The sequence below is a fragment of the Salarias fasciatus genome, chromosome 11, assembly GCF_902148845.1.
Source record: "Salarias fasciatus chromosome 11, fSalaFa1.1, whole genome shotgun sequence".
NCBI classification, from domain to species: domain Eukaryota; kingdom Metazoa; phylum Chordata; class Actinopteri; order Blenniiformes; family Blenniidae; genus Salarias; species Salarias fasciatus.
Window position 1 is genome coordinate 35,613,750 of NC_043755.1, and position 26,261 is coordinate 35,640,010.

The 26,261-nt window shown below is 46.0% G+C and overlaps 1 long non-coding RNA gene across 1 annotated transcript; it reads left to right on the plus strand.

The window, feature by feature from the left end:
* The first annotated feature begins 258 nt into the window (after positions 1-258).
* Positions 259-26,261, plus strand: LOC115396562 (uncharacterized). Its single transcript, XR_003932389.1, has 3 exons — positions 259-425; positions 13,973-14,028; positions 26,186-26,261. It is a non-coding gene; the product is annotated as an uncharacterized LOC115396562 (long non-coding RNA).

The following is a 26,261-nucleotide window of genomic DNA, read 5'->3' on the forward strand; positions in this document are numbered from 1 at the left end:
CCCCCTCAGGGAGACCACGCCCTCCTCCCAGAACATGCCCCACCCCCTCCTGGAGACCACACCCTCCTCCATCCCTCAGACTTTCTGTTTGCTTTAAACGTGGCTTCAAAATTTTTCACTGTATTTTGACATTTTCTGTCTCGTTTCATCAATTCTGATTGTCCTGTTTGTCGAGGTGGACAACCCTCCTCCTCCTCCACTCCACCTCCTCCTCCACTCCACCTCCTCCTCCACTCCGCCTCCTCCTCCACTCCACCTCCTCCTCCACTCCGCCTCCTCCTCCACTCCACCTCCTCCTCCACTCCGCCTCCTCCTCCTCTCCTCCTGCTCTTGTGTTTGATGAGATACGGTGATTTCTCTTAGGGGAGACGACAGTCCATCCTAGTGCAGTCCCGTCTTGTTCCCGTCCCACCCCGAGTGTCCAGGTAATAACAAAGCCGACAGACTGTCCTCCGTCTCCTGCTGCCTCTGTCCACTCAACTCTTCTCTGTGTGCGTCCTGCTCCAACAACACTCCAACAACACTGTAAAACCACTCCAACAACACTGTCACACCACTGCAACAACACTATAACAGCACTGTGACAACACTCCAACAGCAGTGTAACAACACTCCAACAGCACTGTAACAACACTGTAACAGCACTGTAACATCACTCCAACAACACTGGAACAGCACTGTAACAACACTGTAACAACACTGTAACAGCACTGTAACAACACTGTAACACCACTCCAACAACACTGTAACAGTACTGTAACAACACTGTAACACCACTCCAACAACACTGTAACAGCACTGTAACAACACTGTAACACCACTCCAACAACACTGTAACAGCACTGTAACAACACTGTAACACCACTCCAACAACACTGTAACAGCACTGTAACAACACTGTAACACCACTCCAACAACACTGTAACAGCACTGTAACAACACTGTAACACCACTCCAACAACACTATAACAGCACTGTAACAACACTGTAACACCACTCCAACAACACTGTAACAGCACTGTAACAACACTGTAACACCACTCCAACAACACTGTAACAGCACTGTAACAACACTGTAACATCACTCCAACAACACTGTAACAGCACTGTAACAACACTGTAACACCACTCCAACAACACTGTAACAGCACTGTAACAACACTGTAACATCACTCCAACAACACTGGAACAGCACTGTGACAACACTCCAACAACACTGTCACACTACTCCAACAGCACTGTAACAGCACTCCAACAGCACTGTAACGACACTCCAGCAACACTGTAACAACACTCCAGCAACACTGTAACAGCACTCCAACAACACTGTAAGAACACTTCAACAACACTGTAACAACACTCCAACACCAGTCCAACAACACTGTAGCAAAACTCCAACAACACTGTAACAAAAATCCAACAACACTGTAACAAAACTCCAACAGCACTCCAACAACACTGTAACAACACTCCAACAACACTCCAACAGCACTCCAACACCACTCCAACACCACTCCAACAGCACAACAACAACACTGTAACAGCACTCCAACAGCACTCTAACAACAATGTAACAAAACTTCAACACCAGTCCAACAACACTAACAGCACTGTAACAACACTACAACAGCACCGTAACAACACTCCAACAACAGTGTAACAACACTCAAACAACACTGTAACAGCATTTCAACAACACTCTAACAGCACTCCAACAACACTGTAACAACACTCCAACAACACTGTAACAACACTCCAACAACACTGTCACAAGAATCCAACAGCACTGTAACAGCACTCCAAAAGCACTCCAACAGCACTGTAACAACACTCCAACAGCACTCCAAAAACACTGCAACACCACTCCAACAACACTGTAATAGCACTCCAACAGCACTGTAACAACACTCCAACCGCACTGTAACAACACTTCAACACCCCTCCAACACCACTCCAACAACAATGGAACCCCACTCCAACAGCACTCCAACACCACTCCGACAGCACTCCAACAGCACTGTAACAGCACTCCAACAGCACTGTAACAGCACTCCAGCAACACTGTAACAGCACTCCAACAGCACTGTGACAACACTCCAACAGCACTGTAACAACACTCCAGCAACAGTGTAACAGCACTCCAACAACACTGTAACAACACTCCAACAACAGTGTAAAAATACTCCAACAACACTGTAACAACACGCCATCAGCACTCCAACAACACCGTAACAACAGTCCAACAGCACTCAAACACCACTCCAAAAGCACTCCAACACCACTCCAACACTCCAACAGCACTCCAACACCACACCAACAGCACTTCAACAACACCGTAACAACACTCCAACAACACTGAAACAACACTCCAACAAAAAACTAACACTCCAACAGCACTTCAACAATACTGTAACTGCACTCCAACAGCACTGTAACAACACTCCAACAACATTGTAATAACACTCCAGCAGCATTGTAATAACACTCCAACAACACTGTAATAACACTCCATCAGCACTGTAAGAACACTCCAACAACACTGTAACAACACTCCACCAACACGCCAACCACACTCCAAGACCCCTCCAAGAACACTGTAACCACACTCCAAGACCACTCCAACAACACTGTAAGAACACTCCAACAACACTGTAACAACACTGCAACAACAGTCCAACAACACTGTAACAACACGCCATCAGCACTCCAACAACACTGTAACAACAGTCTAACAGCACTCCAACAACACGGTAACAACACTCCAACAGCACTTCAACAACACCGTAACAACACTCCAAGACCACGCCAAAAGCACTCCAACACCACTCCAACAACACTCCAACAGCACTCCAACAGCACTGTAACAACACTCCAGCAACACTGTAACAGCACTCCAACAACATTGTAAGAGCTCTCCAACAACACTGTAACAATACTCCAACAACACTGTAACAACACTCCAACAACACTCCAACAACACGGTAACAACACTCCAACAACACTGTAACAACACACCATCAGCACTCCAACAACACTCCAACAACACTCCAACAACACTGTAACAACACACCATCAGCACTCTAACAACACTGTAACAACAGTCCAGCAGCACTCCAACAACACGGTAACAACACTCCAACAACACTCCAACAGCACTCCAACACCACTCCAACACCACTCCAACAGCACTCCAACAACACTGTAACTGCACTCCAACAGCACTGTAACAGCACTCCAACAGCACAGTAACAACACTCCAGCAACACTGTAACAAAAATCCAACAACACTACAATAACACTGTAAGAACACTCTAACAACACTGTAACAACAATCCACCAACACGCCAACCACACTCCAAGACCACTCCAAGAACACTGTAACAACACCCCAACACCAGTCCAACAACACTAACAACACTCTAACTGCACTGTAACAGCACTGTAACAACACTCCAACAGCACTGTAACACCACTCCAACAACAATGGAACCCCACTTCAACAGCACTCCAACACCACTGAAAGCACTCCAACAACACTGTAAGAGCACTCCAACAGCACTGTAACAGCACTCCAACAGCACTGTAACAGCACTCCAACAGCACTGTAACGACACTCCAGCAACACTGTAACAACACTCCAGCAACACTGTAACAGCACTCCAACAACACTGTAAGAACACTTCAACAACACTGTAACAACACTCCAACACCAGTCCAACAACACTGTAGCAAAACTCCAACAACACTGTAACAAAAATCCAACAACACTGTAACAAAACTCCAACAGCACTCCAACAACACTGTAACAACACTCCAACAACACTCCAACAGCACAACAACAACACTGTAACAGCACTCCAACAGCACTCTAACAACAATGTAACAAAACTTCAACACCAGTCCAACAACACTAACAGCACTGTAACAACACTACAACAGCACCGTAACAACACTCCAACAACAGTGTAACAACACTCAAACAACACTGTAACAGCATTTCAACAACACTCTAACAGCACTCCAACAACACTGTAACAACACTCCAACAACACTGTAACAACACTCCAACAACACTGTAACAACACTCCAACAACACTGTCACAAGAATCCAACAGCACTGTCACAGCACTCCAAAAGCACTCCAACAGCACTGTAACAACACTCCAACAGCACTCCAAAAACACTGCAACACCACTCCAACAACACTGTAATAGCACTCCAACAGCACTGTAACAACACTCCAACCGCACTGTAACAACACTTCAACACCCCTCCAACACCACTCCAACAACAATGGAACCCCACTCCAACAGCACTCCAACACCACTCCGACAGCACTCCAACAGCACTGTAACAGCACTCCAACAGCACTGTAACAGCACTCCAGCAACACTGTAACAGCACTCCAACAAAACTGTAAGAATCAATCAATCAATCAATCAATCAATTAGATAGATAGAATAGAACTGAAGCCAGTCCACGGGCAGGACCGACAGGAGTGTCCTCCCGGTCCGGACGGAGCTTGTTCGTAGGCCTTCATAATAGTGGAGTCAGCAACTGAAACTGGAGAAGACTCCCCCTCGAAGGGGGGGACAGCAGGTGAAAAGCAATGAACGGACTAAAGGGAATAACATTCAGACATTAGAGGACAGAGCTCAGTGCACCGTACTTCCCACAGCATTCTAGCTCCTAGGGCAGCTTTGTGGATAGTTTACTGTTTAAACTAGTATTTAGTTAGTATAGTTTAGTTTAGTTTAATTTAGTTTGGTTTAGTTTAATTTTGTTTAGTGTAGTTTGGTTTGGTTTAGTTTAGTTTAGTTTGGTTTAGTTTGGTTTAGTTTAGTTTGGTTTAGTTTGGTTTAGTTTAGTTTAGTTTAGTTTAGTTTGGTGAGGTTTACTATAGTTTAGTTTGGTTTACTGTAGTTTGGTTTGGTTTACTTTAGTTTGGTTTGGTTTAGTTTAGTTTAGTTTAGAGTCCCTAGCTGACCTGATCATAGGCTGCATCGAAGAGAAACGTCTTGAGCCTCACCTTAAATGTGGAGACTGTGTCTGCCTCTTTGACACCACTTGGAAGCTGGTTCCATAAAAACGGTGCCTGATAGCTAAAGGCTCTTCCACCTAGTGTCCATTTAGAGACTCTAGGAGTCACCAGTAACCCTGCATTTTGAGAGCGAAGTGCTCTGATTGGTTGATAAGGCGTTAAAGCATCTTGGAGATAGGTCGGAGCCATCCCATTTAGGATTTTGTAAGTGAGGAGAAGGATTTTAAATCTAACTCTAAACTCGACTGGAAGCCAGTGAAGAGATTTTAGAACGGGAGCACTGTAACACCACTCCAACAACACTGTAATAACACTCCAACAGCACTGTAACAACACTCCAACAGCAGTCCAACAACACTAACAACACTCTAACTGCACTGTAACAGCACTGTAACAACACTCCAACCGCACTGTAACAACACTTCAACACCCCTCCAACACCACTCCAACAGCACTCCAACAGCATTCCAACAGCACTCCAACAACACTGTAAGAGCACTCCAACAGCACTGTAAAAGCACTCCAACAGCACTGTGACAACACTCCAACAGCACTGTAACAGCACTCCAACAGCACTGTAACAACCCTCCAGTAACACTGTAACAACACGCCATCAGCACTCCAACAACACCGTAACAACACTCCACCAACAAACCAACAACACGAAAAGACCACTCCAAAAGCACTCCAACACCACTCCAACAACACTCCAACAGCACTCCAACAACACTGTAGGAACACTCCAACTGCACTGTAACAGCACTGTAACAACACTCCAACACCCCTTCAACAGCACTCCAACAGCACTCCAACAGCACTGTAACAACACTCCAACGACACTGTAACAGCACTCCATCAACACTAACAACACTCCAACAGTGTAACAACACGCCATCAGCACTCCAACAACACTGTAACAACAGTCCAACAGCACTCCAACAACACAGTAACAACACTCCAACAACACTCCAACAGCACTGTAATAACACTCCAACAGCACTGTAATAACACTCCAGCAGCACTGTAACAACACTCCAACAACACTGTAGCAAAACTCCAACAACACTGTAACAAGAATCCAACAACACTGTAACAAAACTCCAACAGCACTCCAACAACACTGTAACAACACTCCAACAACACTCCAACAGCACTTCAACAACACTGTAACAGCACTCCAACAGCACTCTAACAACAATGTAACAAAACCTTAACACCAGTCCAACAATACAAACAACACTGTAACAACACTACAACAGCACTGTAACAACACTCCAACAGCACTGTAACAACACTCCAACAACAGTGTAACAACACTCAAACAACACTGTAACAGCATTTCAACAACACTCTAACAGCACTCCAGCAACACTGTAACACCACCCCAACAACACTGTAATAAAACTCCAACAGCACTTTAACAATACTCCAACAGCACTCCAACAACACTGCAACAACACTATTACACCACTCCAACAACACTTCAACAGCACTGTAACAGCACTCCAACAACACTGTAACACCACTCCTACAACACTCTAACAGCACTCCAATAACAATGTAAAAACATCCCAACAGCACCGTAACAGTACTCCAAAACCACTCCAATAGCACTGTAACAGCACTCCAAAAGCACTCCAAAAACACTCCAACAGCATTGTCAGAACACTCCAACAACACTGTAACAACACTCCACCAACACACCAACAACACTCCAAGACCACTCCAACAACACTGTAACAACACTCCAACACCACTCCAACAGCACTCAAACACCACTGCAAAAGCACTCTAACACCACTCCAACAGCACTTCAATAACACTGTAACAACACTCCACCAACACGCCAACAACACTCCAAGACCACTCCAAGAACACTGTAACAACACTCCAACACCACTCCAACAGCACTCAAACACCACTGCAAAAGCACTCCAACACCACTCCAACAGCACTTCAATAACACTGTAACAGCACTCCAACAGCACTCTAACATCGTAACCAAACTTCAACACCAGTCCAACAACACTAACAACACTCCAACTGCACTGTAACAGCACTGTAACAACACTCCAACACCCCTTCAACAGCACTCCAACACCACTCCAACAACACTGAAACCCCACTCCGACAGCACTCCAACAGCACTGTAACAGCACTCCAACACCACTCCAACACCACTTTAACAACACTCCAACAGCACTGTAAGGACAATCCGTCAGCACTGTTACAACACTCCACCAGCACTCCAACAGCACTCCAAAAGCACTCCAAAAGCACTGTAACACCACTCCAACCGCACTGTAACAACACTTCAACAGCACTGTAACAGCACTTCAACAACACTATTACACCACTCCAACAGCACTGTAACAGCACTGTAACAGCCCTCCAACAGCACTCCAAAAGTATTGTAACAACACTTCAACAGCACTGTAACAGCACTCCAACAACACTGTAACACCACTCCAACAACACTCTAACAGCACTCCAACAACACTCTAACAGCACTCCAACAACACTCTAACAGCACTTCAACAGCAATGTAAAAACACTGTAACACCACTCCAACCGCACTGTAACAACACTCCAACAGCACTGTAACAGCACTCCTACAACACTGTAACACCACCCCAAAAGCACTCCAACAGCACTGTAACAACACTCCAACAGCACTCCAACAACACTGTAACACCACTCCAACAGCACTGGAACAGCACTCCAACATCACTGTTACAGCACTGCAACAACACTGTAACAACACTCCAACAGCATTGTCAGAACACTCCAACAACACTGTAACAACACTCCAACCGCACTGTAACAACACTTCAACAGCACTGTAACAGCACTTCAACAACACTATTACAACACTCCAACAGCACTGTAACAGCACTACAACAACACTGTAACAGCACTCCAACAACACTGTAAAAGCACTCCAACAACAGTGTAAGAACATTCCAACAACATTATTACACCACTCCAACAGCACTGTAACAGCACCGTAACAGTACTCCAAAACCACTCCAACAGCACTGTAACAGCACTCCAACAACACTGTAACAGCACTCCAATAACACTGTAACAGCACTCCAACAGCACTGTAACAACACTCCAACAACATTGTAACAGCATTCCAACAACAGTATTACACCACTCCAACAACACTGTAACAACACTCCAACAACACTGAAACAACACTCCAACAAAAAACTCACAACACTCCAACAGCACTCCAACAACAATGTAACAAAACTTCAACACCAGTCCAACAACACTGGAACCCCACTCCAACAGCACTCCAACACCACTCCGACAGCACTCCAACAGCATTCCAACAGCACTCCGACAACACTGTAACAACACTCCAACAGCACTCCAACAACACTGGAACCCCACTCCAACAGCACTCCAACACCACTCCGACAGCACTCCAACAGCATTCCAACAGCACTCCGACAACACTGTAACAACACTCCAACAGCACTCCAACAACACTATAACAGCACTCCAACAATACTGTAACAGCACTCCAACAACACTGTAACAACACTCCAAAAACACTCCAGCACTACTTTAACAACACGTCAACAACGGTCCATAAACAGCCCTACACCAACACTCAAACAGTACTCCAACAACACAATATTAACACTCCAACAGCACTCCATCAACACTCCCAGCAACATTATATTAACACTCCAACAGCATTCTCGCAACACTCCAAAAACAACGTCACAGCACTCCAACAATACCAAACCAACACTCCAACAACTTCATAACAACTCTTCAGCAATTGTCCAACAAAACTGTAACAGTCCAACACTATAACAATGTTCCAACAGAACTCCAACAGTCCAGCAACACTATAACAACAGTACTCCAGAAACGCTATTACAACAATCCCTCAACACTCCAATAACACTCCCAACAACACTACAACAAGACTCCAGCAGCACTCCAACAGTATTATAACAACACTCCAACAACAGTCCAACAACTTTTAAATAACTGACCAGCAAAAGTCCAACGAAACTATAACAGTCCAACACCATAACAATACTCCAACAGAACTCCAACAACAGTCCAACACCAAAAACACTCCCAACCACACTATAAAAAACTTCAACAGCAGTCCAACAGTATATTAACACTCCAACACTGCAGCAACATGTCAACAACAGTTCAACAACACTATACCAACACTCCAACAGCACTCCAGCAACACTCCAACAACATTGTAACAGCACTCCAGAAATACTATACCAACACTCCAACAACAGTCCAACAACTTTTAGACAACTGACCAGCAACAGTCCAACAAAGTATAATAGTACAAAACTATAACAATAGTCCCAACAACACTATAAAAACATTCCAACAGCACTCCAACAACACTGTAACAGTACTCAAAAACACTAAAACAACACTCCAACAAAACTGTAACAAGACGGTAAGAACGCTCCAAAAACACTCAAACTACACTCCAACCCCCCCCCCCCCCCCCCCCCCCCCAGTCCATGAACCAAACCCCACTCCCACCCCCACTGCTCTCGTTCTTCATATGATCCACCCAAGTTCCTGGGCTGTATTTCAACCCCACCCCCCAACCTGCCAACAACACTGTACCAACACTCCAAAAGCACTCCAACAGTCCGACTCTATAACAACACTCCAACAACACTCCACAAAACACTAAAACAACACTCAAACAACTATATAACAACTCTCCAGTTACAGGTAAACAAAACCATAACAGTCCAGCACTATAACAATGCTCCAACAGCACTTCAACAACATTCAAACAACACTATAACAACAGTCCAAAAACACTCCAACAGCAATGTAACAGCACCCCAACAATATTGTAACAACACTCCAGCAACACTGTGACAACAATCCAGCAGCACTTCCATCAACACTCCCAACAACACTCCCAACAACACTTGCAACAACACTATACAAACACTCCAACAACCCTCCAACAATATTATAACAACAATCAAACAACAACTGCTGGAGCTGAACAGGGAACAGGGAGCTGAACAGGGAGGTGAACAGGGAGGTGAACGGGGAGCTGAACAGGGAACAGGGAGGTGAACAGGGAGGTGAACAGGGAGGTGAACAGGGAACAGGGAACAGGGAGGTGAACGGGGAGGTGAACAGGGAACAGGGAGCTGAACAGGGAGGTGAACAGGGAACAGGGAGCTGAACAGGGAGCTGAACAGGGAGGTGAACAGGGAACAGGGAACAGGGAGGTGAACGGGGAGGTGAACAGGGAACAGGGAGCTGAACGGGGAGGTGAACAGGGAACAGGGAGCTGAACGGGGAGGTGAACAGGGAGCTGAACAGGGAGCTGAACAGGGAGGTGAACAGGGAACAGGGAGGTGAACGGGGAGCTGAACAGGGAACAGGGAGCTGAATAGGGAGCTGAACAGGGAGCTGAACAGGGAGGTGAACAGGGAACAGGGAGCTGAATAGGGAGCTGAACAGGGAGCTGAACAGGGAGCTGAACAGGGAGCTGAACAGGGAGCTGAACAGGGAGGTGAACAGGGAGCTGAACAGGGAGCTGAACAGGGAGGTGAACAGGAAACAGGGAGCTGAACAGGGAGCTGAACAGGGAGGTGAACAGGGAGCTGAATAGGGAGCTGAACAGGGAGCTGAACAGGGAACAGGGAGCTGAACAGGGAACAGGGAGGTGAACGGGGAGCTGAACAGGGAACAGGGAACTGAATAGGGAGCTGAACAGGGAGCTGAACAGGGAGGTGAACAGGAAACAGGGAGCTGAACAGGGAGCTGAACAGGGAGCTGAACAGGGAGCTGAACAGGGAGGTGAACAGGGAGCTGAATAGGGAGCTGAACAGGGAGCTGAACAGGGAACAGGGAGGTGAACGGGGAGCTGAACAGGGAACAGGGAACTGAATAGGGAGCTGAACAGGGAGCTGAACAGGGAGGTGAACAGGGAACAGGGAGCTGAATAGGGAGCTGAACAGGGAGCTGAACAGGGAACAGGGAGGTGAACAGGGAGGTGAACAGGGAGGTGAACAGGGAGGTGAACAGGGAACAGGGAGCTGAACAGGGAGCTGAACAGGGAGCTGAACAGGGAACAGGGAGGTGAACAGGGAGGTGAACAGGGAGGTGAACAGGGAGGTGAACAGGGAACAGGGAGGTGAACAGGGAGCTGAACAGGGAGGTGAACAGGGAACAGGGAGCTGAACAGGGAGCTGAACAGGGAACTGAACAGGGAACAGGGAGGTGAACAGGGAGGTGAACAGGGAACAGGGAGGTGAACAGGGAGCTGAACAGGGAGGTGAACAGGGAACAGGGAGCTGAACAGGGAGCTGAACAGGGAGCTGAACAGGGAACAGGGAGGTGAACAGGGAGGTGAACAGGGAGGTGAACAGGGAGGTGAACAGGGAACAGGGAGGTGAACAGGGAGCTGAACAGGGAGCTGAACAGGGAACTGAACAGGGAACAGGGAGCTGAACAGGGAGCTGAACAGGGAACAGGGAGCTGAACAGGGAGCTGAACAGGGAACTGAACAGGGAACAGGGAGCTGAACAGGGAGCTGAACAGGGAGGTGAACAAAGAGCTGAACAGGAAACAGGGAGCTGAATAGGGAGCTGAACAGGGAGGTGAACAGGGAACTGAACAGGGAACAGGGAGCTGAACAGGGAGCTGAACAGGGAACTGAACAGGGAACAGGGAGCTGAACAGGGAGCTGAACAGGGAACAGGGAGCTGAACAGGGAGCTGAACAGGGAACTGAACAGGGAACAGGGAGCTGAACAGGGAGCTGAACAGGGAGGTGAACAGGGAACAGGGAGTTGAACAGGGAGCTGTACAGGGAGGTGAACAAAGAGCTGAACAGGAAACAGGGAGCTGAACAGGGAGGTGAAAAGGGAACAGGGAACTGAACAGGGAACACAGAGCTGAACAGGGAGGTGAACAGTCAGCTGAACAGGGAACAGGGAGCTGAACAGGGAACAGGGGCCTGAACAGGGAGCTGAACAGGGAACAGGGAACTGAACAGGGAGCTGAACAGGGAACAGGGAGCTGAACAGGGAGCTGAACAGGGAACAGGGAGCTGAACAGGGAGCTGAACAGGGAACAGGGAGCTGAACAGGGAGTTGAACGGGGAACAGGGAGCTGAACAGGAAGCTGAACAGGGAACAAGGAACTGAACAGGGAACTGAACAGGGAACAGGGAACTGAACAGGGAGCTGAACGGGGAACAGGAAGCTGAACATGGAGCTGAACAGGGGAGGCTCTGCAGAGCAGAGTCAGGTGATGAATCAGTCCTGAACCAGTCAGAGTTTCAACATGGAGAAATCCTTCAGTGGAATCATTTTGACTTCTCAACATGTTGATTAATCCAGAGAGCAGAAACAAGACCTCCAGCTGACCCCCATCAGACCTCCAGCTGACCCCCATCAGACCTCCAGCTGACCCCCATCAGACCTCCAGCTGACCTCCATTAGACCTCTATCTGATCTCCACTTGACCTCCACCTGACCTCTATCTGACCTCTTCCTGACCTCCATCTGATCTCTTTTTGACCTCCACCCGACCTCTGTATGATCGCCACCTGACCTCTAGCTGACCTCCATCAGACCTCTATTTGACCTCCATCAGACCTCTACCTGACCTTCACCTGACCTCCATCAGACCTCTATTTGACCTCCATCAGACCTCTACCTGACCTTCACCTGACCTCCACCTGACCTCTATCTGACCTCCATCAGACCTCCACCTGACCTCTATCTGACCTCCATCAGACCTCCACCTGATCTCTATTTGACCTCCACCTGACCTCAATTTGACCACCACCTGACCTCTATATGACCTCCACCTGACCTCCACCAGACCTCTATCTGACCTCCACCTGACCTCTATTTGACCTCCACCTGACCTCCACCAGCTCTCCGCCCCTCCTGTGTCTGTTAGCCGACTGGAGTGAATTGAAATCTCCGTATCTGACCCAGTCCTTCCCTGAAGAACCCCCATTCTTGTGCTCATGGTGGTTCTGCGTGGTTCTGTCTGTTCTTCTTCAGTTCTGACTGTTCCTCGGTGGATTGGTGGCCAGTCATCATGTCTGCTGCATGTTTCTGTTCTTGTGTTTGTTTTTTGTGTTAACGTTTGCACTGCTCGGATGATAATTACTCATTTTAGGCCTTCTAGTCGCTGCTTATGACCTTGAAACAGGTAAAATTGACAACTACTCCAGGTTCATTTAAATGTATAATTCTGGGAAGATTTCAGTTTGCTGTGGAAATTCTCAATCCACTGATCAGAGATTGGAGGAGATGGGTAAGCGTTTCCATGTGCATCCTTTACAACACGCCAAGTTTTCAAATGTTGTGTGTTTGTGTGTCCGATACCTCAGTTTCCATTAGCTTTGAGCCAATCACAGCTCACTCCAGACTGCATGTGAGCACGCCAGGCAGTCAGAGAACGAGGCCAGTTCCACGTAACCAAAAGAAAGGATGTCAACCAACATCTCTGGTTCTGGCTGTGCTGCTCGATCTGTTTAATGGACATGTGTACTGGTTTACACATCCGTACTAGATGCAGTTTGGGTGTGAGCGTCTTGGTGGAGTCCTCATGTTGCTGGCATCCTGGACGGTCGGCCCACGCAGAGCTGTTCACAGCACCAGACAGCAGCTGAAAGTCTTTCTCATTTGCTTTGGTTCTGATTGAGAAGAGAAAAAAAAAATCAATCTAATTTTGGGGTAATTCATTTTTTCACCTGTGTTTTTTTTTTTTTTTTACAGTGAAATGGAAGCACCTCCCACTCATAAGTGGACACACTCACCAGAACCACTTAGTGCAGTGATATTTTGCATTTGATCCATTTTTTTTCTTAACTGGATGCAGACCAACTATCTCTCCTCTTTCCTGTCTCCCCTCTCCTCCCCCTCTTCTCTAGCACCTCATTCCATCCATTTATGATATTTCACTCTTCTCCCGTGTGAGCGTTAAACGGTATGTGTACATCCCCCTTTTTGTCTGATCGATCTCCAGATTTACAATGAGCCACCTGCTGTGATTTCCAGAGGCTTCTGCAGGAGTCTGCTGACCAAACGGCTCTTTCTCTTTAACATCCTCTGGCAGGAGCTGCCATCATAGTATAGGCATGAATAGAGTCCTGATAGTTATCCATTTCCAGAATAACTTCACTGTCTTCTCTTCCCACTGCTCCTATACAGATGTCAGTGAACACGACTGGAGTGCTGGCTTGATAAATGCTAATAATGAAACTAATGTTGCATTGCTGTAACTTTGTGCCAGTGTAAGTAGAACCAAAAGATGGCAAAAACCAAACTCGGTCTTGATCACTGGCCAAAGGCTCCAACTCAAAGATGAAGGGCCATGCAGCATTTCAGTGCTGAGTGATGGCTTTGGGTTGGATGTTTTCGGTCAGCGACTTTGACAGAGCTTTGGATTTGATGCCCAGGCGTTGTGATGTATCTATATCATGTTTCATTCTAAAATATTGAAAGTTGAAAGTATTGCATGTTTTTAATGGTGAGATGATGCCCTATCATTTTCCCGTCACACTGGCAGACCAGCATCACTTCCTGCCAGTCGCTGCAGGTTTACCTGCTCAAACAGAAAACGAAGCACCGGGTAGCAGCGTGCCTGTCTTTAGCAAAGGCCAAAAATGGAGACCAACATAGACCTGTAAAATCCAAGATGGATCAAAATGATACAGCATCAAAACATCATACACCAGCAAACACAGCATAGATCTCGAAACAACAACATGGACGAACAGACAAGAGCATCAGACAATCATAAACCACCAGACAAAAACGAAAAAGGGAAAGAGGCCAATGAAAACCAGTTTGAATGCACATCAGACTATCAGACTAATACAGACCAGTTTTAATGGATATCAGACCAACGTAGACCAGTATTAATTGTACACCAATTTTTATGGGTATCAGACTGATGCAGACCAGTTTTAAGGGGTATCAGACCAATATAGACCAGTATTAATAGATATCAGACCAATGTAGACCAGTATTAATTGTGCACTAGTTTTAATGGATACTAGACCAATGTAGACCAGTATTAATGGATATCAGAGCAGTGTAGACCAGTATTACTTGTACACCAGTTTTAAAGGGTATCAGACCAATGTAGACCAGTATTAATTGTACACTAGTTTTAATGGGGTTCTGAACAATGTAGACCAGTTTTAATGGATACCAGACCAATCTAGTCCAGTATTAATGGATATCAGACCAATGTAGACCAGTATTAATGGATACCAGACCAATTTAGTCCAGTATTAATAGATATCGGACCAATCTAGTCCAGTATTAATGGATATCAGACCAATGTAGACCAGTATAAATGGATATCGGACCAATGTAGACCAGTATTAATGAATACCAGGACAATATAGTCCAGCATTGATGGATGTCAGACCAATGTAGACCAGTATTAATTTTCCACCATTTTTATGGGTATCAGAGTGATGCAGCCCAGTTTTAAGGGATATCAGACCAACGTAGACCAGTACTAATGGATATCAGACCAATGTAGACCAGTATTAATGGATATCAGACCAATCTAGTTGAGTATTAATGGACATCAGACCAATGTAGACCAGTACTAATTTTCCCCCATTTTTTATGGGTATCAGAGTGATGTAGACCAGTTGTAAGTGATATCAGACCAATGCAGACCAGTATTAATGGATATCAGACCAGTGTAGACCAGCATTAATTGTACACAGGTATTAATGGATACCAGACGATGTAGACCAGTATTAATTGTACACTAGTTTTAATGGGGATCTGAACAATGTAGACCAGTATTAATAGATATCAGACCATTGTAGACCAGTAGTAATTGTACACAGGTATTAATGGATATCAGACCAATGTAGACCAGTATTAATTGTACATAGGTATTAATGGATACCAGACGATGTAGATCAGTATTAATTGTACACTAGTTTTAATGGGGATCTGAACAATGTAGTCCAGTATTAATAGATATCAGACCAACGTCGACCAGTATTAATGGATGTCAGACCAATATAGACCAGTATTAATGGATATCAGACGATGTAGACCAGTATTAATTGTACACTAGTTTTAATGGGGATCTGAACAATGTAGACCAGTTTTCATGGATATCAGACCAATCTAGTCCAGTATTCATGGATATCAGACCAATGTAGACCAGTATTAATGGATATCAGACCAATTTAGTCCAGTATTAATGAATACCAGCCCAATTTAGTCCAGTATTAATAGATATCAGACCAATATAGACCAGTATTAATTTTCCCCCATTTTTTATGGGTATCAGAGTGATGTAGACCAGTTTTAAGTGATATCATACTAATGCAGACCAGTATTAATGGACATCAGACCAATGCAGACCAGTATTAATGGATATCAGACCAATGTAGACCAGCATTAACTGTACACTAGTTTAAATGGCGATCTGAACAATGCGGAACAGTTTTAATTGTACACAAGTATTAATGGGGATCTGACCAATGCAGTCCAGTATTAATAGATTTCAGACCATTGTAGACCAGTCGTAATTGTACACCAGTTTTAATGGGGATCTGACCAATGTAGACCAGTATTAATTGTACACAGGTATTAATGGATATCACACGATGTAGACCAGTACTAAGTGTACACTAGTTTTAATGGGGATCTGAACAATGTAGACCAGTTTTCATGGATATCAAACCAATCTAGTCCAGTATTAATGGAGTATAAACTCCCCCTAGAACTGCCACCTTAACGTGGTGGGGGAGTTTGAGAGCCCGCATGATCCCAGGAGCTATGTTGCCGGGGGGCTTTATGCCCCCTAGTAGGGTCTCCCATGGCAAACAGGTCCTGGGTGACGGGCCAGACTGAGAGCAGTTCAAAACCCCCTATGATTAGAAAAAGAACAAAGGTCGTTACGTCACCCGGTATGGCGCAGCCGGGGCCCCACCCTGGAGCCAGGCCTGGGGTTGGGGCTCGTAAGCGAGCGCCTGGTGGCCGGGTCTTTGCCCACAGGGCCCGGCCGGGCTCAGCCCGAAGGGACGACGTGGGCCTGACCTCCGGTGGGCTCACCACCCACCGAGGGAACCGTAGGGGCCGGGTGCAGTGTGGATTGGGTGGCAGCCGACGGCAGGGTGCCCGGCGACCCGATCCCCGGACACAGAGACTGGCTCTAGGGACATGGAATGTCACCTCGTTGGCGGGGAAGGAGCCTGAGCTTGTGAGGGAGGTTGAGAGGTACCGGCTCGATATAGTCGGGCTCACCTCCACACATAGCCTGGGCTCTGGAACCCAACCTCTCGAGAAGGGCTGGACTCTCCACTTCTCTGGCGTTGCCCGCGGTGAGAGGCGGCGGGCTGGTGTGGGTTTGCTTATAGCCCCACAGCTCAGCCGCCATGTGTTGGAGTTCACCCCAGTGAACGAGAGGGTTGCATCCCTGCGCCTTCGGGTCGGGGATAGGTGCCTCACTGTTGTCTCGGCTTACGGGCCGAACAGCAGTGCAGAGTACCCGGCCTTCTTGGAGTCCCTGGGAGGGGTGCTGGACAGTGCTCCAACTGGGGACTCCATTGTTCTACTGGGGGACTTCAACGCCCACGTGGGCAGCGACAGTGAGACCTGGAAGGGGGTGATTGGATCGCACGGCCTCCCCGATCTGAACCCGAGTGGTGTTCTGTTATTGGACTTCTGTGCTAGTCACAGTTTGTCCATAACGAACACCATGTTCGAGCACAGGGGTGTCCATAAGTGCACTTGGCACCAGGACACCCTAGGTCGGAGGTCGATGATCGACTTTGTTGTCGTGTCATCTGACCTCCGGCCGCGTGTTTTGGACACTCGGGTGAAGAGAGGGGCAGAGCTGTCGACCGATCACCACCTGGTGGTGAGTTGGATTCGCTGGCGGAGGAGGAAACCGGACAGACTTGGCAGACCCAAACGTGTTGTGAGGGTCTGCTGGGAACGTCTGGCGGAACCCTCTGTCAGCATGGCTTTCAACTCCCACCTCCGGGAGAGCTTCTCTCATGTCCCGAGGGAGGCTGGGGACATTGAGTCCGAGTGGACCATGTTCTCCACCTCCATTGTCGAAGCAGCTGCTCGGAGCTGTGGTCGTAAGGTCTCCGGTGCCTGTCGTGGCGGCAACCCCCGAACCCGGTGGTGGACACCGGAAGTAAGGGCTGCTGTCAAGCTGAAGAAGGAGTCCTATCGAGCCTTGCTGGCTCATGGGACTCCCGAAGCAGCTGACGGGTACCGGCAGGCCAAGCGAACTGCAGCCCGAGCAGTTGTGGAGGCAAAAACTCGGGTCTGGGAGGAGTTCGGGGAGGCCATGGAGGAGGACTATCGGTCGGCCTCAAAGAAATTCTGGCAAACCGTCCGGCGCCTCAGGAGGGGAAAGCAGGTCTCCGCCAACACTGTTTACAGTGGAGGTGGGGAGCTGCTGACCTCAACTGGGGATATTGTTGGACGGTGGAAGGAATACTTTGAGGACCTCCTCAATCCCGTCGCCACGTCTTCCGTGGAGGAAGCAGAGGCTGAGGTCTCAGAGGTGGACTCGTCCATCACCCAAGCTGAAGTCACCGAGGTAGTTGGTAAGCTCCTTGGTGGCAAGGCACCGGGGGTGGACGAGATTCGGCCTGAGTACCTTAAGTCTCTGGATGTGCAGGGACTGTCTTGGTTGACACGTCTCTGCAACATCGCGTGGCGGTCGGGGACGGTGCCTCTGGATTGGCAGACCGGGGTGGTGGTCCCCCTGTTTAAAAAGGGGGACCGGAGGGTGTGCTCCAACTATAGGGGGATTACACTCCTCAGCCTCCCCGGGAAAGTCTATTCCAGGGTACTGGAGAGGAGGATCCGACCGATAGTCGAACCTCGGATCCAGGAGGAACAATGCGGTTTTCGTCCTGGTCGTGGAACAGTGGACCAGCTCTAGACCCTCTATAGGGTGCTCGAGGGTTCGTGGGAGTTTGCCCAACCAGTCCACATGTGTTTTGTGGATTTGGAGAAGGCATTCGACCGTGTCCCTCGTGGTGTCTTGTGGGGGGTGCTCCGGGAATGCGGAGTCCGGGGCCCCTTGTTAAGGGCCGTCCGGTCTTTGTATGACCGGAGTAGGAGTCTGGTCCGCATTGCCGGCAGTAAGTCGGACCTGTTCCCGGCGCATGTTGGACTCCGGCAGGGCTGCCCTTTGTCACCGGTTCTGTTCATAATCTTCATGGACAGAATTTCTAGGTGCAGCCAGGGGCCGGAGGGGGTCCGGTTCGGGAACCACAGGATTTCATCTCTGCTTTTTGCAGATGATGTTGTCCTGTTGGCTTCATCGAACCCGGACCTACAGCATGCACTGGGGCGGTTCGCAGCCGAGTGTGAAGCGGCAGGGATGAGGATCAGCACCTCCAAATCCGAGGCCATGGTCCTCGACCGGAGGAAGGTGGCTTGCCCCCTCCAGGTTGGTGGAGAGACCCTAGCCCAAGTGGAGGAGTTCAAGTATCTTGGGGTCTTGTTCACGAGTGGGGGACGGATGGAGCGTGAGATTGACAGGCGGATCGGTGCAGCGGCTGCAGTGATGCAGTCGTTGTATCGGTCCGTCGTGGTGAAGAAGGAGCTGAGCCGAAAGGCGAAGCTCTCAATTTACCGGTCAATCTACGTTCCCACCCTCACCTATGGTCATGAGCTTTGGGTCATGACCGAAAGGACAAGATCCCGGATACAAGCGGCCGAAATGAGCTTCCTCCGTAGGGTGGCTGGGCGCTCCCTTAGAGATAGGGTGAGGAGCTCAGTCACCAGGGAGGAGCTCGGAGTAGAGCCGCTACTCCTCCACATCGAGAGGAACCAGCTGAGGTGGCTCGGACATCTGTTTAGGATGCCTCCTGGACGCCTCCCCAGGGAGGTGTTCCGGGCATGTCGCACTGGGAGGAGACCCCGGGGAAGACCCAGGACACGCTGGAGAGACTATGTCTCTCGGCTGGCCTGGGAACGCCTTGGGATCCTCCCAGAGGAGCTGGAGGAAGTGTCTGGGGACAGGAAGTCTGGGCATCCCTGCTGAGACTGCTGCCCCCGTGACCCGGCCCCGGATAAGCGGTAGAAAATGGATGGATGGATGGATGGATTAATAGATATCAGACCAATCTCGTTCAGTATTAATGGATATGAGACCAATGTAGACCAGCATTAATTTTCCCCCATTTATTATGGGTATCAGAGTGATGTAGACCAGTTTTAAGTGGTATCAGACTAATGCAGACCAGTATTAATGGACATCAGACCAATGTAGACCAGTATAAATGGATATCAGACCAATGTAGACCAACATTAATTGTACCCTGGTTTTAATGGGGATCTGAACAATGTAGTCCAGTATTAATAGATGTCAGACCATTGTAGACCAGTCGTAATTTTACACTAGTTTTAATGGGGATCTGACCAATGTGGACCAGTATTAATAGATATCAGACCAATGTAGACCAGTATTAATAGATATCAGACCAATGTAGACCATTATTAATTGTACACAGGTATTAATGGATATCAGATGATGTAGGCCAGTATTAATTGTACACTAGTTTTAATGGGGATCTGAACAATGTAGACCAGTTTTCATGGATATCAGACCAATCTAGTCCAGTATTAATGGATATCAGACCAATGTAGACCAGTATTAATGGTTATCAGACCAATTTAGTCCAGTATTGATGAATACCAGACCAATTTAGTCCAGTATTAATAGATATCAGACCAATGTAGACCAGTATTAATTTTTCCCCATTTTTTATGGGTATCAGAGTGATGTAGACCAGTTTTAAGTGGTATCAGACCAATGTAGACCTGTATTAATTGTACACAGATATTAATGGATATCAGACGATGTAGACCAGTATTAATTGTACACTAGCTTTTATGGGGATCTGAACAATGCGGAACAGTTTTAATTGTACACAAGTATTAATGGGGATCTGACCAATGTAGTCCAGTATTGATAGATATCAGACCAATGTAGACCAGTAGTAATTGTACACTAGATTTAATGGGGACCTGACCAATGTAGACCAGTATTAATAGATATCAGACCAATGTAGACCAGTATTAGTGGATATCAGACCAGTGTAGACCATTATTAATTGTACACAGATATTAATGGATATCAGACGATGTAGACCAGTATTAATTGTACACTAGTTTTAATGGGGATCTGAACAATGTAGACCAGTATTAATAGATATCAGACCAATGTAGACCAGTAGTAATTGTACACTAGATTTAATGGGGACCTGACCAATGTAGACCAGTATTAATAGATATCAGACCAATGTAGACCAGTTTGAAGGGATATCAGACCAACGTAGACCAGTATTAATGGATATCAGATCAACGTAGACCAGTATTAATGAATACCAGAACAATGTAGTCCAGTATTAATAGATATCAGGCCAATCAAGTCCAGCATTAATGGATATCAGACCAATGTAGACCAGTATTAGTGGATATCAGACCAATGCAGACCAGTATTAATGGACATCAGACCAATGTAGACCAGTATAAATGGATCTCAGACCAATGTAGACCATTATTAATTGTACACAGATATTAATGGATATCAGACGATGTAGACCAGTATTTATTGTACACTAGTTTTAATGGGGATCTGACCAATGTAGACCAGTATTAATAGATATCAGACCAACTTAGACCAGTATGAATGGATATCAGACCAATGTAGACCAGTATTAAAGCTAGGGTTGGCGATTTGAATGAGATACATTTTTTTAAATACTGGTTAAAATGATCTTTATAACCCGATGGGAAACAATTCATAGCGTGTTCTTAAAGTAGTTTGGAAAATATCCGCTATCTACAGCAGGAGTAAAACGGGAAAAACAGCAACCAATCGTCTTGACGGGACACCTTTTTTTTTAAACCAATCAAATCCCTTCGCCGTTCGACCTGCCCCCTGCGCGTACATGTCAATGGCGTGCACTGACCCTGGTTCAGTGCGCGCGTAGAAGGACGGAGCGTCGTTGCAGAACGGCGGAGAAGAATGTTTGGGGCTTTACTTACCGGTGAGTGCGCCATAACTTGGCATAGTGCAAATAAAGAAAAACGAAGAAACGAAGCGCTGAGGACAGGTTACTCCAGGAACGCACTGGACGCGAAAGTGCTGCGCGCACCGCACGTCTCCGCGTCTCCGCTCCCAACGGAGCTCCTCCAATGGGGTGGGAGCTGGGCGGAGCCTTGGGAGATGCTACATTCGTGCCACATGCTAGTTTTCCAAGATCGCCAACCCTAGCTTTAATGAATACCAGAACAATGTAGTCCAGTATTAATAGATATCAGGCCAATGTAGACCAGTATTAATTTTCCACCATTTTTTATGGGTATCAGAGTGATGTAGACCCGTTTTATGGGATATCAGACCAACGTAGACACCAGTATTAATGGATATCAGACCAATGTAGCCCAGTATTAATTTTCCCCCATTTTTTATGGGTATCAGAGTGATGTAGACCAGTGTTAAGTGATATCAGACTAATGCAGACCAGTATTAATGGACATCAGACCAATGTAGACCAGTATAAATGGACATCAGACCAGTGTAGACCATTATTAATTGTACACAGATATTAATGGATATCAGACGATGTAGACCAGTATTAATTTTCCCCCATTTTTTATGGGTACCAGAGTGATGTAGGCCAGTTTTAAGTGGTATCAGACTAATGCAGACCAGTATTAATGGACATCAGACCAATGTAGACCAGTATTAATTGTACACTAGTTTTAATGGGGATCCGAACAATGTAGACCAGTATTAATAGATATCAGGCCAATGTAGACCAGTTTGAAGGGATATCAGACCAACGTAGACCAGTATTAATGAATTCCAGAACAATGTAGTCCAGTATTAATAGATAGCAGACCCATCTAGTCCAGTATTAATGGATATCAGACCCATCAAGTCCAGTATTAATTGATATCAGACCAATGTAGACCAGCATTAATGGATATCAGACCAATGTAGACCAGTATTAATGGACATCAGACCAATGTAGACCAGTATTAATTGTACACTAGTTTTAATTGTGATCCGAACAATGTAGACCAGTATTAATAGATATCAGGCCAATGTAGACCAGTTTGAAGGGATATCAGACCAACGTAGACCAGTATTAATGAATTCCAGAACAATGTAGTCCAGTATTAATAGATATCAGACCCATCTAGTCCAGTATTAATGGATATCAGACCCATCTCGTCCAGTATTAATGGACATCAGACCCATCTCGTCCAGTATTAATGGATATCAGACCCATCAAGTCCAGTATTAATTGATATCAGACCAATGTAGACCAGCATTAATGGATATCAGACCAATGTAGACCAGTATTAATGGATATCAGACCAATGTAGACAAGTATTAATGAATATCAGACCAATGTAGACCAGTATTAATTGATATCAGACCAATGTAGACCAGCATTAATGGATATCAGACCAATGTAGACCAGTATTAATGGACATCAGACCAATGTAGACCAGTATTAATTGTACACTAGTTTTAATTGTGATCCGAACAATGTAGACCAGTATTAATAGATATCAGGCCAATGTAGACCAGTTTGAAGGGATATCAGACCAACGTAGACCAGTATTAATGAATTCCAGAACAATGTAGTCCAGTATTAATAGATATCAGACCCATCTAGTCCAGTATTAATGGATATCAGACCCATCTCGTCCAGTATTAATGGATATCAGACCCATCAAGTCCAGTATTAATTGATATCAGACCAATGTAGACCAGCATTAATGGATATCAGACCAATGTAGACCAGCATTAATGGTTATCAGACCAATGTAGACCAGTATTAATGGATATCAGACCAATGTAGACAAGTATTAATGAATATCAGACCAATGTAGACCAGTATTAATTGATATCAGACCAATGTAGACCAGCATTAATGGATATCAGACCAATGTAGACCAGTATTAATGTTAATGAATATCAGACCAATGTAGACCAGTATTAATGGATATCAGACCAATGTAGACCAGTATCAATGAATATCAGACCAATGTAGACCAGTATTATTGGATATCAGACCAATGTAGCCCAGTATTAATTTTCCCCCATTTTTTATGGGTATCAGAGTGATGTAGACCAGTGTTAAGTGGTATCAGACTAATGCAGACCAGTATTAATGGACATCAGACCAATGTAGACCAGTATAAATGGACATCAGACCAGTGTAGACCATTATTAATTGTACACAGATATTAATGGATATCAGACGATGTAGACCAGTATTAATTTTCCCCCATTTTTTATGGGTGCCAGAGTGATGTAGGCCAGTTTTAAGTGGTATCAGACTAATGCAGACCAGTATTAATGGACATCAGACCAATGTAGACCAGTATTAATTGTACACTAGTTTTAATGGGGATCCGAACAATGTAGACCAGTATTAATAGATATCAGGCCAATGTAGACCAGTTTGAAGGGATATCAGACCAACGTAGACCAGTATTAATGAATATCAGACCAATGTAGACCAGTATTAATGGATATCAGACCAATGTAGACCAGTATTAATGGACATCAGACCAATGTAGACCAGTATTAATTGTACACTAGTTTTAATTGTGATCCGAACAATGTAGACCAGTATTAATAGATATCAGGCCAATGTAGACCAGTTTGAAGGGATATCAGACCAACGTAGACCAGTATTAATGAATTCCAGAACAATGTAGTCCAGTATTAATAGATATCACACCCATCTAGTCCAGTATTAATGGATATCAGACCCATCTCGTCCAGTATTAATGGATATCAGACCAATGTAGACCAGCATTAATGGATATAAGACCAATGTAGACCAGTATTAATGTTAATGAATATCAGACCAATGTAGACCAGTATTAATGGATATCAGACCAATGTAGACCAGTATTACTGAATATCAGACCAATGTAGACCAGTATTATTGGATATCAGACCAATGTAGACCAGTATTAATTTTCCCCCAGTTTTTATGGGTATCAGAGTGATGTAGATCAGTTTTAATGGATATCAGACTAATGCAGATCAGTATTAATCAATATCAGACCAATGTAGACCAGTATCAATTGTACACAAGTATTCATGGGTATCAGACCAATGTAGACCAGTATTAATCGATATTATACCAATGTAGACCAGTATTAATTGTTCACAAGTATTAATGGGTATCAGACCAATGTAGATCAGTATTAATTGTACACTAGTTTTAATGATGATCTGGCCAATGTAGACCAGTTTTAATATATATCAGACCAATGTAGACCAGTATTAATGGATACGAGACCAATGTAGTCCAGTATTGATAGATATCAGACCCATCTAGTCCAGTTTTAATGGATATCAGACCAATGTAGACTAGTATTCATTGTACACAAGTATTACTGGGTATCAGACTGATGTAGACTAGTGATTTAAGGGGCATCAGACCAGTAAGAAGTGGTGCTGGCTTGTTGCAGATGTTCTATCTGGTTCTACATGTTTTGAAATCAAAACTGTGGCGTTGGCCTTTGGCCTTTAAGATTGTCAAGCTTCTCAGTCATGTGACTCATCTCTTGGACTCTGATTGGTTAACGACTCCTGTGACTTCCTGCTGTTTGGCAGAGGATTTTAACTCGCCCCTTCCTCCCTCATCTCCTCTTCCCCGTGTCCCTGTTTTCTCTTATGCTGCTGTTTTTATCGGTGTTCGTCACACATTCACCTCCTGACTCATCTCTCTCTCTCTCTCTCTCTCTCTCTCTCTCTCTCTCTCTCTATCACACTCTCACTCTCTCTGTCTTTCTCTCTTCCGCTGTCTTCCTCTCTGTCTCTCTCTCTCTCTCTCTCTCTCTCTCTCCCCTCGTTCACACGCCCTTCACATCTCGTCACCGTTACTCCTCCCTCACCTCCTCAACATGGGATTGCTTTTCTGTTCTTACATGTCATGCAATGCGTGCACACACACACACACACACACACACACACACACACACACTCACACACCCTTCCATCGCTCATTGAATGGCCTCTCTCCCTACGACCATCTCTCCCTTGCCCCCCCCCCTCCCCCCCCCCTCCCCCCCTCTCTCTCTAGGAGGACCAGCTTTCCTCCCTGGGTTCAGCAGACCCCGGTGTGAAAACTGAAGGGGGAGGCGGAGGCGGAGGCGGAG